This window comes from Hyperolius riggenbachi, chromosome 8, assembly GCF_040937935.1.
Source record: "Hyperolius riggenbachi isolate aHypRig1 chromosome 8, aHypRig1.pri, whole genome shotgun sequence".
NCBI lineage: Eukaryota > Metazoa > Chordata > Amphibia > Anura > Hyperoliidae > Hyperolius > Hyperolius riggenbachi.
Window position 1 is genome coordinate 247691148 of NC_090653.1, and position 15392 is coordinate 247706539.

General features: G+C 44.1%; 1 protein-coding gene across 3 annotated transcripts in view; it reads left to right on the forward strand.

Annotated features, from left to right (window-relative positions):
• ST6GALNAC6 (ST6 N-acetylgalactosaminide alpha-2,6-sialyltransferase 6) overlaps positions 1–15392 on the forward strand; it is an 83741-nt gene that overhangs the window by 19136 nt on the left and 49213 nt on the right. The window contains exon 1 of one of the 3 annotated variants that reach the window (XM_068248540.1): positions 12932–13015. The exons of the other annotated variants lie outside the window; for them this stretch is intronic. The gene's annotated coding sequence lies outside the window, so the exon portion shown is untranslated. Of the gene's footprint in view, positions 1–12931; positions 13016–15392 lie in introns of those variants that run through there. 3 annotated transcript variants of the gene reach the window in all.

Sequence of the window (15392 nt, forward strand, 5' to 3'; positions counted from 1 at the left end):
TCGGTTTTTGAAATTAATTTTTAAACACTTTTTTGGTGTACTTTATAGGCTTTGACAGATTGTTTAAATCTTCTGTTTGAGCCCTTAAAAAAGTTTGCGCATCATGATATATGTTGAAATTTACTTTCAGAAGGCATTTGTACAGCTAATGCAAAACCAGAAGTTTTCCTTCTTAAAACAGAAGGTATTTGTGATTATTCAGGTTGGAGTGAGCTCTGAAGTCTCCCACAATGCATTACTGCTGAATATGCAAATCATCATTTGTTGTCCCTGTAAGCTAGCCACACCTCCAGAACCGCTGGAATGCAATGATGTGTCAGCTTGTTAATATAACAGAGCCACACTAATCCAACATGCATACAGGGGCGTAACAATAGGCCCTGCAAGGGATGCAGCTGCAGAGGGGCCCTTAGGAGGAGATGCTTGAGAGGGGGCCCCTGTCTCTTGGTCCCTCCAGGGCCATTTTTAAGGGTAGGAGGGAGTGCAGTGCTTAAAGGGGGAGCAGCAGACACAAACAGCAGCGGGGAGGGGGGCCCGACTCCACCTCACTCACCTCAGGCTACCATCAGCGCCCCCCCCCCCCCTCCAGCAGTGACAGCTGGGGGTCCCATCCAAACTTTCGCAGGGAGGCCCAGTGATTTCTAGTTACGCCCCTGCATGCATACAGACTGTTTCGAAATGGTTGATCCTCATCAGTGCATGGCATGGCTCTATGGGGTAGGACCTGAAGCACCCAGAGTTACAAATTACCCAGCAAGCTCCTGGTAAACCAGAACTCTTAGGAGTATCTAAGGGGCTACAAAGGACCGAAAATCCTTCTTACTAACATGCTGCACAAAACAGAAATTTGCCTACAGCTAATGCTGATCTAAAATAATAAAGAACTTTCACAGACACAACACAATCTTTCTTTTGTATCCCAAATCGGTTATCTTTGTTTTTCTAGCTATGTCTCCAACAAATTGGTGGTGTAGTGGATAGCTCTGAGTTCAGGTCCCCTTTAAAGAGACTCCGTAACAAAAATTGCATCCTGTTTTTTATCATCCTACAAGTTCCAAAAGCTATTCTAATGTGTTCTGGCTTACTGCAGCACGTTTTACTATCACCATCTCTGTAATAAATCAACTTATCTCTCTCTTGTCAGACTTGTCAGCCTGTGTCTGGAAGGCTGCCAAGTTCTTCAGTGTTGTGGTTCTGTGATGCATCTCCCCCCTCCTGGCCACTCTCTGCACACTGTTGTGTGTTATTTAGATTAGTGCAGCTTCTCTCTGCTCTATTAACTTTTACAAGCTGGATAAATCCTCCTCTGAGCTGGCTGGGCTTTCACATACTGAGGAATTACATACAGGCAGAGCTGTCTGCACTCTGCAGGAAGAAACAGCCTGACACTTCAGTGGAAGATAGCTGCAGGGGGAAAGAAACACACAAATGATCTCTTGAGATTCAAAAGGAAGGGTGTATACAGCCTGCTTGTGTATGGATGTATTTTCTATGTGTGGACATACTGTACATCAACCTACTTCCTGTTTTGGTGGCCATTTTGTTTGTTTATAAACAAACTTTTTAAAACTGTTTTTAACCACTTTTAATGCGGCGAGGAGCGGCAAAATTGTGACAGAGGGTAATAGGAGATGTCCCCTAACGCACTGGTATGTTTACTTTTGTGCGATTTTAACAATACAGATTCTCTTTAACCTATTAGCAGCTTCAATAGAGTTATCTTGTTTGAGAAATGTGCACTGCTTTTGACCTCAGTCACTCATTGTGCTGTAATTATCTTGGAATGCTTTGATCTCTGCCTGCTAACATACAATACAGAAACTGACAGCAGAAGTCCTCTGTTATTGTCTCACACTGCCCCCTGGTGACAAGTGGCCATAAATACACATTACAGCAGATCTAATTAGAAGACAGACAATCTAACAAAGAAGAAATAACACAATGTGCTAAAATGAATGGGCCTGAAGCACTTGCGAGCCTCTAAATAAATTGGCTGTTAAAGGGCTAAGAAAACCAACAGGAATCCAGGAGAGTTTTCCTTTAAGTGCGTTGCGTGTAGGTGTACACCATGTGACAGGCGGGCAAGATGCTGCTGTCAGCTCTTGAATCCCACACTGTCTGTTAAGTACATAAGATGACTAAAGCCTTAGCGCTGTCACAGATCTGATGAATAAAAAATGACTTCACTCGCTATTGATGATGCAGACAGAACTGGGAAGTGGAGGAAGCAAACTGCCTATCCCTTCTCAGAAGCCTTATGCACAATGTCTCTATCAAAAGGACCGACGTCTCTGGGGGATACAGTACAGGATTATCCCTCCACAGAGCTTCGATCTGTCCACGCACATTGCAAGAAGGATCCTGGAAGAGAATAATTACACAGCGTCGACAGTTACCCAGATTTCTCTATGTGTGATTCCTTTCTTTGCATAAGATAAACAAAACTTCAGATAAGAAAAATATAAGCATTGGCACTATCTGATCTCAACAAAGTTTGCCTAAACCTATAGCCCCATACACACCAGGGGGTCTTCAGGGGCTTTCTGTTGCCCAGTCGCCCCCCTGACCAACAGCATTCCACCCCCTACTACAGTATCCAGTGATTGGTTTCAGTGAGTCACTACCTTGCTGGAGACGCTGCCGGAGAGCATATGTGGAGCTTACCTACTTCCCGGCGACACCCGAGGAAGCGTGACGTTGACCCCAATCAGCATACCCGTCTGTGCTGGCCCCAGGAGACCCCCACCTGATTGTCAGACTCAGACCTGGGTGAGATTGAGACAGTTGTAAAGATTTTAAAGATTGTTTTTTGTTAGGGATGGTTCTAAGCACATTTTATAAAGACTCCCTTAGTATCTGAACAGTTATCGAGCTGAAACATCCATACCTCTGATACCAATCATTAACAGCTGCATTTAGTTCAGTTTACTACAGTGGTGTCAGACTTGTTGTGACATTTCAAATCATGAAAGGCCTGAGTATCTGGAAAGCAGTGGGTGGTTACTTATAAGTCAGAGCTCAGCAAGTCCATACAGAGGCCAGTCTTGGGACTGACAGTATGAAGCAGCCTAAAAATATTTTCTTATTCTAAGACTGAAGCTGTTTGAAGGCTGCACAGACAGTCCCTCACACTGGCCAGATGGTGGTCCGCCCCAGGGGCAAACCCAGGATTTTCAAAGGGGGGATTCCTGAAAGGTCTCCCACAGCAACGCACAATACAGTATGGTAGGACATTATGCTGGGCACACATAATGCAAATTCACGTCCGATCAACCGACAACGGGATCCATCAGGTGCAGTTTGGATACAGATAATAATGAGGACAGCCAACATTGGTAATGAAGGGGAAAGTGAAGCATTCACACAGCAGGGCACAGGGCTGTGCTCATACCTGACTCTGTTAAGTTCCCCAGAGCTGCTCCATGCTCTGTACACACGCTGCTGCACCATGCTCTGTACACACGCTGCTGCTTCATGCTCTGTACACACGCTGCTGCTTCATGCTCTGTACACATGCTGCTGCTCTATGCTCTGTACACATGCTGCTGCTCCATGCTCTGTTCACATGCTGCTGCACCATGCTCTGTACACACGCTGCTGCACCATGCTCTGTACACACGCTGCTGCACCATGCTCTGTACACATGCTGCTGCTCTATGCTCTGTACACATGCTGCTGCTCTATGCTCTGTTCACATGCTGCTGCTCCATGCTCTGTACACACACTGCTGCTCCATGCTCTGTACACACACTGCTGCTCCATCCAAACTCAACTGTAGCTGGGAAAGAAAGGGGGCAGTGCTGTGAGCTGCAGGATGCTTGCAGGTATTCTGGTGTCTCAACTTGTGCCTGTCCCCAGACACTACACAGGCCCTGGTCTAAGGGGGGATTGTTGGCAGCTGTAATCCCCCTCTGTGTTTGCCTATGCGCCCATATCCTTCTTCAGTATTGTAAGGCTTGGTGGTGTATTCTCCACAGTCAGCATGCAACGCATGAGCTGGCGTGGAGGAGGTACACACACTAGCACAAGGAAACAGGCTATCCCTAGTATAGTGGAGGGGAGGACTGACTCCAATAGGAGATTGTGGCGCACAGAGCCGGTGCAGATCTGACAGCCACAAACAATGCTTTCGTTATCACGTCTCAGCGCAAAGTAGCGCTGAGCGCCTAAACCAGAACTGAGGAGATCAGGACAGGTAGACAGAATGAACGCTTGCTAGCTAGCGGCTACTTAGCGACAGCAAGCGTCCAAAACAAGACAGACTGGAATGAGGCAGCCAATGTGATTGCAGCGATGGCGTGCCTCACAAAGACAGGACAGGATAGTCAGGAAATAGCAGGATCAAGATAGATGAACGTAACACAGACAAATATACAATAAGTATGTATTCCTAGCGTATTACAATTACAGCTATCAATGAAACTATTTGTAACGTCTGACTAACATATGTATATATCGGCAATAAACCGATATATGACATAAGCAGGAACGCTGACTAGGACTGGAGTAATACAGGGAACAGGACTCAGAAGGATTCGCTATCTCTTCGCAGAGATGAACGCAATCCACAACCAGTAACAGAACAGGATTCAGAAGGATTCGTTATCTCTTCGCAGAGATGAACGCAATCCACAAACGGTAACAGGACAGGATTCAGAAGGATTCGTTATCTCCTCGCAGAGATGAACGCAATCCACGAACAGGACCAGGAGCAGGATACTAGCTCAGCACGGGTGCTCACGATACGCGCAAACTACCAAAACGTGCTGGAAAGCTGACTAACTGCACACAGGATATAAACAGTTCGTGTACGTATACATCAGCGACACTGATGTATCAACGTAACACGAATACAAGGAAAATAATAAACGTGCTGGTATGCATATATATGGGCAATGAACCAATATATGATGCAAAACCAGCAAAGTATCTTTTAGAACAAGAAACACGATTGGGGGCTGAAGCGCCAGCAAGACAGGCTTAAACTGAAGCTATGAAAACCCAAGGAAACCCTGCAGGAAGCAGATCTTTATACTGAGGTCATCCAATGGGAGCAGACATGCAGATTCCCACACAGGTGAATGATAATCAGTCACAAGCTGACAGCAGGGAAAGGCCGACAAAGCTATGCAGCTTGCATGAAAAGAGATCAGAACTACCTGAGCTGCAGCACTACTACTTCCAGCAATGCCTGCTGCAGCAGCGATCATTACAAGTATACTTCTATCTTCTGAGGTCGTCTTCTTCTGTATAATGCTTTCTTCTTCAGTATACTTCTGTCTTCTGATGTAATCTTCTTTATACTTCTTCCTTCTTCCATATACGTCTTTCTTCTGATGTCATTTTCTTCTGTATACTTCTTTCTTCTTCAGTATACTTCTATATTCTGATGTCATCTTCTGTATATTTCTTTCTTCTTCAATATACTTCTATCTTCTGATATCATCTTCTGTATATTTCTTTCTTCTTCAGTATACTTCTATCTTCTGATGTCATCTTCTGTATATTTCTTTCTTCTTCAATATACTTCTATCTTCTGATATCATCTTCTGTATATTTCTTTCTTCTTCAATATACTTCTATCTTCTGATGTCATCTTCTTCTGTATACTTTTCTTCTTCAGACTTCTGATGTAATCTTCTTTATACTTCTTCCTTCTTCCATATACTTCTTTCTTCTGATGTCATCTTCTTCTGTATACTTCTTTCTTCTTTAGTATACTTCTTTCTTATAAGGTCGTCTTCTTCTGTATACTTCTTTCTTCTTCAGTATACTTATATCTTCTGATGTCAACTTCTGTATACTTCTTTCTTCTTCAGTATACCCCTATCTTCTGATGTCATTTTTTTGTATATTTCTTTCTTCTTCAGTATACTTCTATCTTCTGACGTCGTCTTCTTCTGTATACGTCTTTCTTCTTCAGTATACGTCTTTCTTCTCAAGTAATCTTCTTTATACTTCTTCCATATACTTCTTTCTTCTGATGTCCTCTTCTTCTGTATACTTCTTTCTTCTGATATCAACTTCTGTATACTTCTATCTTCTGATGTCATTTTCTGTATATTTCTTTCTTCTTCAGACTTCTGATGTAATCTTCTTTATACTTCTTCCTTCTTCCATATACTTCTTTCTTCTGATGTCATCTTCTTCTGTATACTTCTTTCTTCTTCTGTATACTTCTATCTTCTGATGTCATCTTCTGTATACTTCTTTCTTCTTCAGTATATTTCTATCTTCTGATGTCATCTTCTTCTGTATACTTTTCTTCTTCAGTATAATTCTGTCTTCTGATAGGAACTTTTTCACACACTTATACTGCATCTTCTACTTTAAATCTTGAACAAAATCTTGTTCTATTCTTTGTTCCTCTATTCTTCTGTTCTTCTGCAATCCTAATTTCAGCCTGCTGCCCATCTTCTGTTCGTTTCACCACACTAATGATCAGGAGGCCAGCTGGTGGCTCATTTGAATTCTCCACTAGAACTTCCAACAGATTCATTAATTTGGAGAATTCTAATAAGCCCCTGGTGGGAAATTTACCATCAAGTATTCCTATTGGTCCTCATGACACCTGGGTATCTCTTAAAAGGGAACCTGAGTTGGGAGAGCAAACAAGAAAATATACATTCCTGGGGCTTCCTCCAGCCCCCTCCTGCCTGATCACTCCTACGGCATTCTTTTCTCCCTCTCCGTTCGCCTGCAATTGGCCCTGGAAAGTCCTTTGGTCTGGGGCCAACCGCGCATGGGCAGGCCGGCAGCGCGCGCACCCGCCGTGTTCAATGCTTCTGGAGCAGTCTGCGCCTGAACAGTACGACTGTGAACAGGAGTGAGACAGGGGAGCGTGCCTGGCCAGACTGCGCCTGCACCAACTGGCCAGGACTGGAGGATTTTTCGGGGGAGAAGAGGACACCGTTTGAGTGATCAGGCCGGAGGGGGCTGGAGGAAGCCCCAGGTATGTATATTTTCTTGTTCATCCCCCATCTCAGGTACACTTTAATATGAAAAGGTACTTCCAGATTGCGCAGTAAATTCTCCTCCCTGAGTCCCTTGTCCACCATAACATTTAACTAATTCTTATCATTTAACTAATGCTTATCAAGCAGAGGCATAACTACAAATCATGGGCCCCCCAACAAAACTTTCATGCCCCCCTCCCCATATTCACACCCTTTCCCTTGCCTATCCCTGGTGACCCTCACAGCCTGGAGGCCCATCTTAAGGTGGCCGCCTACCATACAATTTTTTAAATATCTCTACAATTCAAGAATTGCAATAAATTTTTTCTGATTGTAACATTTCAAAAATATGACCAATACACCACACACCTATGTTACATTTTTCCCCAATTATGATAAAAAGGATTGGAAACTCTGAGAAAATTGCTAGGATGTGTATATTAATAAATTGACTAACACGGTATATACAATCTTTAGAAAAACTGAAGAAAAATTTCCAGCATTCTGGATCTAGAAAAATGGGAAAAAACGGGAAATCCGGATTATTTTATTGTATCGTGTGTGGCCACCTTTAGAAGAATCATAAAACAAGTATTGATTGACATCATAATCTCCACACCTATAACAAGTGTAGCCACAAGAATACCGAATCGGAAGGGTGGATTCCTTTATCGGAGGGAGTGAAGTAAGGGCCTATTTCCACTACACGCAGATTGGATGCAGAAAAACTGACTCCAATGAATGACTATGGGAAAATCTGCATCGGAGAAATTGTGTTTAGTGGAAACAGGCTCAGGCATTCATTGGAGTCAGTTTTTCTGCATCCATTCTGCATCCAATCCGCGTGTAGTGCAAGGTTTTGCCGACCCCCTTCTGGCAGAGGACCTCTTAATATTGTGGATCATGTGGTCCGGTATTGCCCTTCCCTCCCTCAGAATAAAGTTATTACCTTTGCTGGGATAAAATACATCCCTGCACTCTAAAATACATACATAAAGTTCCTGACACTTAGTTAGTGAATATTTGCATGCCACTGCACTATTTTTTTACTCTATAAATATCCAATCACCTCTTCATGATGAAACCTTTACTGCAGTTTTTTAAAGCCTCCCCATAGACAGACTATATGGAGAGGATTGGAGGATAATCTGCAAAAACAGCAGAATAATAACAGGTACTATTATGAAGGTTGTCAGAATACTTGGAATATACTCTACAAAGATGATTTTAGACGTTTTTCATAGGGAGGTGTGCCTGTGTGCTGTGTGCGCTGTCCGTAGTGCTGACGATCCTGCTTTTTTCAGGATAAGCATTCCATCAGTCAGTGGTTGTGTTTCTGCTTACGAATGTTAAAAAAATATCATGACTCCATCCGTACAGATATTAGCCGTAGATACCCGACATGCAGGTTGCACTTGTCATAACTGGCGGTCTGTTTGTAGGATTGTTTCCTTATACTGACACCAGACAGTTCTTCTTGGAAGACATAAATTCAGGGCTGTACTGTTTTGTGGAAAACAATGGCTCTGGTAGGATCTGTGGTTGATTGGTTGGAACTCTGATATTACAGCTGCAGAGGCCTAAATTCAATTCACTAATAACCAGGGAGGTGGAGTCGGAGTTGGAGTCGAGGAGTCGGAGCAATTTTGGGTACCTGGAGTCGGAGTCGGTAGTTTCATAAACTGAGGAGCCGGAGTCGGGTGATTTTTGTACCAAATCCACAGCCCTGGTAAGTATCAGACTAAAGAGTCGGAGTCGAAGAGTCGGAGCCATTTTGGGTACCTGGAGTCGGAGTTGTAGTCGGTGGTTTCATAAACTGAGGAGTCAGAGTCGGAGTTGAAGTCGGATGCTTTTTTGTACAGACTCCACAGCCCTGCTAATAACACTATGGGATAGTAAACTGAAATCCTATAGTGCCACTGAGAACTGAGTAGTATGGATACTGTTAAGGTTGCCACGCACGATACAATAAAATGATCAATTTTTATGGCAATTCAATAAAAATTAATTTCCGTTTTTTATTCAATAAAAGTAGATCTGTGGGTGTTGGATTTCTCTGATCAATTTATATGAAAATTGAACGGTGTAGGTTACAGTAGATTGACAATTTCTTAATGTACAGACCCAAGCAATTTTTTCTGAGTTTTCAATCATTTTTTTTTCATAATTGGAGAAAAATTGATCACATGTGTGTAGTACATTGGCAAGATTTTTGAAATGTTACAGCCAGTCATACAAATTGAATGCAATTTCTGATTTGGAAACATATTTAAAAAATTGTGTGGTCACCTTTAGGCTGTGTTCCCACTTGAGCTGAGAATTGACATTTTTTGTCCATTCTCCGCTCATTGCAAAACGGAAGGTGAATGGCTCCTATTTTATATATATAGTAGGAGCCGTTCACACTTGTCAGCCTGCAACAGGACCTTTGGATTTGTTGCGGTAAGGGGACCACATTTTTGTACAGTTCAGGATAATTTTTATAGTAAACATTTTATTTGGGTAGTTTTGGGAGGGTGGGAGGTAAACAATAGATTTATAATGTAAATGTGTGTTAATTTTTATTTTTTTTTACTTTCAGTTGTAGTATTACTTTTTGGCCACAAGATGGCAGCCATGAGTTTGTTTACATGACGTCACTCTAAGCGTAACACACGCTTAGAGTGACGCATCAGGGAGGGAACAGCCAGAAAAAGCACAGCTTCCGAGAGAAGCTGTCGCTTTTTTAGCGGGGGAGAGGTATCAGTGATCGGGCACCATAGCCCGATTCACTGATTGCCCGGCTAACGAACCGCGGGCCGGCCGCGGGAGCACGCATGGTTCCTGGACGTAGTTTCTACGTCCAGGAACCAAAATAGGTTAAGCTGCCTTTTCAGGATCAGCTCATAGCACTCCTGGCCCAGCCAGTAATTCAACGAATCTCCCAGATGTATCCTGGATCCTCCTGTATCCTCAAATCATGGGGGCATAAGACAGAGAAAACCGCAATAGTGTGATACTGTTGGCTAGTAATATGGCTAAAATAAGCACCAGTGCTCCCAAAGATTACGAGACACCGCGTGCCCCTCCACCATATACTCAATAAAGCCTCTCACCAGACTTCATGGCTGACCCAGCACAGACCAGCAGTAGCGTTTCATAGATACTTTCAATGATCCTCCTTCAGCAGCAGTGTCCCTAAGAAAATTTCCAGCAATAATGCGCATATAAAAACTCCTAGAGCTCGTTCAACGTCCCTCGCTCCTTAGGCTTCGCCCAACTAGTTTCGTCTCATGACTCATCAGGGGCTTTTCAAATATCACTGTGTGTGTCTCCTATATGATATATTTAACTGACATTTCGCATCCCACTGTATGTTATGTAAGTAGAACAAGCAGTTATCTACTTATACATGTGTTTTTCCCATGGGATAGTATGGCTGTCTCTGCTGCTTTAATGATTTACACACATTGGGCGCCTCTCTTCCCCTGTAGCTGATGCTTGTTTGGAAACAATAGGGCTGCTGCCGCCTTGTGAAATTTGTTAAAAGAAAAATACAAATCAGTGAAGTAAAGTTTTTATTATTGGTTGGGAGCTTTGTAAATAATGCTGAAAATAATGATTCTCAATGACGGGTCTTCCCATTCATTTCTGAGCCTTGTGACAAAAGCACAAAACATCCCCATTAAAGCGCGGCTGTATTTTCTGCCTGCCATAATGGAGGTGGCAGCACTGATGATAGCACAAACACCTTTGTCTCATTAAGTGCGCTGAATATTCAGTGGATGTTCACATCCTCTTCAGCTATTGATAATACGCTGTCAGCATGAGGAAAATCAGCTCCTGGCAACAGCTGTCAAATGAAAAACACGGTGTGTCTCTCTTCCCATCGCACGGAACCCCCCGCACCTCATGAAAGGCTATGAGCAGCTGAGGCACCGCAGATACTTGGGTAGAAAGATTATCTGCAACAGCCGATGTGCTGTCACTGGAGTATAAAGGGAAGCAGTGGCTGGTGAGTGTTCCTTCATGCTAGAAAAGTAATTATTATCCATCACTTTATATAGTGCCATGCATTAATATTTAGTACAGCACCAACATCGTCTGTAGCACTTTACAGTGTATATAGTCTGGTCACTAACTGTCTCTCAGAGGAGGAGCTCCGTACCCAGCTTTGATACAATTCTGGCACCTTATTTGGCCTGAGGAAGTGGGTGAAGACCCACAAAACGCGTTGCCTGTGCTTGTTAAAATTCATATTTTTATGATATTGTCGTTATTGAGGTAAGCCACCTCTGTTTTTTGCTGTTTTTAAATGATTTATCTACTTCTGGGCACCTCTTACCCCCTTTCTGCTTTTCACCCTCCTTTGGGAGGGGTGTACGTTGGTACCTAATGGCTTTGCCATCGGTAGGACATTTTGTTGATTTTCACAAGAGTGTGACCGCATCCAGCGCCAGACAAACACCTGAGTCAGTTTTATAGATCCCCACCTGCTTTCAGTGGTTGGTTGCACTTTGTGCAACCTTCCTTTGTGAGTACCATAATCCTTTTTGTTTTGCATCACTCTTCTTGTGACATACTACACCATTTGGGCTCATGTTATCTATGTGTTCTTCTTTTTTATGGTATTCGGTCACCCTACCTTACAGCTCTTCAAAAGGAGCTCACAATCTACGGTAATCCCTACCATAGTTCATCCCTACCGTAGTGTAGGGTCAATTTTTAGGGGGAGTCAATGAACTTATTTTGCATGTTTTTGGGGTGTGGGAGAAAACTGGAATAATCGGGGGAAACCCACCTAGACACGGGAAGAACGTACAATCTCCTTGCAGATACTGAGTGCCCCAGCTCCAATTTGAACCAGGGATCAGCGCTGCAAGGTGAGAGTGCTATCAACGACCCCACCGTGCTGCCCAATTACATTAATTAAAGGGGGAACAAAATTCTCAGACACAGAGGAAATATAGTACCCTGCCCAGATGAGCTTACAGTCTAAAGATCTGTACACACTATCGCGATCCCACCATACTGCACCAATTCACACCTGAGTGTTCGGAACTGTGCTGGAGATGTGACATTGCTAGAGGGATGTACAAACACATGTGGTGGGATTGCAAAGTAATGCAACCTGTCCGGAAAATGGTGATTGTCATATATTCCAAGGTCTCAGGTAAAAGATATAATCCATCAGCTGAAATTGCCCTATTGTCGAACATTCCAGGACCAAATTCTAAATCCAAGAAATCTTTTCTCAGACATATCCTTACAGCCACCAGTCCAGACAGTCAATTGCCAAACATTGGAAAACTACTGCAACCTCTACACTTTCGACACTCACTAATGCCTTAAATTACATTATGAGAATGGAGGAAATGATTCACTCCATGCAAGACAGGATGGAAAAGTGTGTTATTATGTGGGCTAGCTGGCTGGAAGAAAGAGACTTAATATATTAAACCATTAGCGAATACATGTGAAATGTTGGACTTGTAATCAAGACGTAAATATGGCCCATCCATGTTCTAATTGTGACTTAACATATATGGTTCGGCAGGGGCGTTGCTAGCCCCAAATATCAGTGGCACGTGCCCCGGATCTATTCTAGGGTGCCCCGGATGTCCCCCAAGCAGAGTCAGCTGTGGTGCCATAATTGGAGGCCCGTGGGAGCATGGGCCTACTAGAAGGTCAGGGAAAGCTATGGGGGGAATTGCCAGATAACCTGGCAGCAGGCCAGCCCACCCAGAAGAAAGCCAGACCAGCCAGCACAGAAGTCAGGTAACTCTGCCTAGTTATGTTTAAGTAATACTGCCTATTTTTGTGATATGCTGCATTTTTGTGTTGTTTTCTGTATTAATGGAAATTGGGGCTTCATCCAACATTTTACTGTGCAGGCCTACTTAGAGTGCTGTTAAGTTCATATAAATTTGGCTCCACCCATGCCCACACCCACATTCTGGTGCATGCCCACACCCATTTTCTGGCTGGAGTGCCCCAGATCTCTAAGGATCCTAGCAACACCCCTGTGGTTCGGCCTGTCAATTCACCCACTATGTTTCAATGCCTTTGGGCCTTCAGTGGTAAACAGAGTTCCTACTTCCTCGCTTCAGGCACCCAATATGACCTGCCTTACTTTAATTTATTTTATTTATATAGCTCTGACATATTACGCAGCGCTGTACAGAGTATATTGTAATCCCTACTATAGTCATATTTCTGTGTACTGCATTTTTTGGACTATAAGACTCACCCAAAAGTGGGGGAAAGAGGTCACTGCATTATAGTCCAAATGCAGGGAGTTCCTGACTTGTGAACGCCTGCCAATACAAACCTCCAACCCGCCGCAATGTCGGGGACTCCCTGTACTGTGCCCATGCAGAGGAGGACACGGGGACAAATGGAGGACAGAGGGGGATACAAAGGGCATAGAGGAGGACAAAGGGAGACACAAGAGGTAAAATGGCATGATGTGCATCACCATGGATGCACCAGGTTTAGTATATTTTTTTTCTCTGGTATTTGTCCTCTAAACTTAGGTGTGCCTTATAGTCCGAAAAATACAGTATGTATCGTGTAGTGTATGTATCATAGTCTAGGGCAAATTTAGTGGGAAACCAATTAAATATCTGTATGTTTTTGGGATGTGGGAGGAAACCGGAGTGAGCAGAGGAAACCCAGACAGACAAGGGATGAACCTACAAACTCCTTGCAGACCTGTTGACCTGGCTGGGATTCAAACCGGGGACCCAGCGTTGCAAGGCGAGAGCACTAACTACTACTCCATCTTTCTGCCCTTACTTTAACCCTATTGTCCACCTTTCCCCCCTTACTGATATACCCCAACCCCCATACTTTCCCTCACACTTCCTTCCATCCTTTCCAACCTATGCCTCACCACTTTCCTTTTACTTCTTGAGGACCCTCCCCCCAAAAAAGGTTGAGGGAACTGCGGTACCAATCTCTAAGGATACAAGATCATGCAAACACCAGCGGAAAATGATGTTGCTCAGACTCTAGCTATGTATGTATCTTGTTAAATTAGCTACTTACTTATCCATGCAAACAAACTGTATGGGGAATACTGTTACATACTTGACTAACGATTGGACCGCTGGAAAACCATGCTAGATCCCCATTGTTATACGTATACCACTGCTGGTGCTGTCAGCTCAATCGTACTTATCTTCACCCCTCTCCATAGAGCAAACACACTGTTTAACCACCCTGGTGTTCTATTGATTGCGTTAGGGTGGCAGCGCAGCACTATTTTTTTTATTTATTTTTTGTTAAATCATGTAGCTAGCCTAGCGCTAGCTACATGATAGCCAGTGAGCAGCAGCATCCCCCCACCCCGTTCACAACGCGATTTCCTGTTTGGCTTCCCGCGTTGCCATGGCGACGATCATGATGACGTCACCGACGTCGTGAAGTCAGAGGGAGTCCCGATCCACCCCTCAGCACTGCCTGCCACTGATTGGCCAGGCTGCGCAGGGGTCTCGGGGGGGGGGGGGGGGGGACTCATGGCCTTTTACGCGACGGGTAGCGGCGGATCGGCGGCAATCGCGTCCAACACGCAGCTAGCAAAGTGCTAACTGCGTGTTTAAAAAAAAAATGAAAATCGGCCCAACAAGGCCTGAGGAATCCACCGCGCTGAGCTCGTCATTACTGCCAAGGTGGTTAATAGATAGCACAGCCCTATTTCTGTATGGGGTAAAGCCTCGTACACGCCTACAAAGACTGATGCAAGTGTAAAATCGTGACTCATTCTCTCTGACAAGGACCGAGGCTATACAGATGCTTCACTAGCCTTCAGGCTAGTGACGTGGTCTGTAGCCATGTGGGGGGGAAGAAGGTTAATGGAGTGGCGTACGATGGAGCACACAGAGCGGGCAAGGTGATTGGGTAGAACAATGGCCTGGGCAAGCACAACCCAAGATAATCTGCCTGGTTGATCCCTAGCCGAGGCATGGAGGGAGGTCAGGGGGCTCTGTGAGGTGTGGAGGGAGGTCAGAGGGTGGCGCTGTACACAGGCTAATTTCTCAGCAGAGGTGGCCCCAACCAGCCACCTTGGCAGAGAGCAGCCTTGTAGTATGTGTACAAGGCTTAAGGCTGTCTGAAATGATCAAGAACGATTGCTTCCAAGGACCATTAAAGTGTATGGGCCTTTAAGCTAGCTCTAAACATGACAGTTAAGTGCGCAGATGGCGGTAGAACAGCAAGCCCCGATAGTCCTGTTTTACCTGACAAATTAGCCCAGAGGTGCACCGATGCCATGATGAATGACGTTCATGCTGTGCTAAGCTGACAATGGGCCAAAACAATCTGTCCCAGAAAATTGGGTTTTTAGCTGACAAAGATCATTTGTTCAGCAAATGAAAGAATTTTTAGGGGAAACAGATGGTCAGATGAAATTTGCTGGTACTGGCCAACCGAAATGTCTATGAATACCTTAACCAT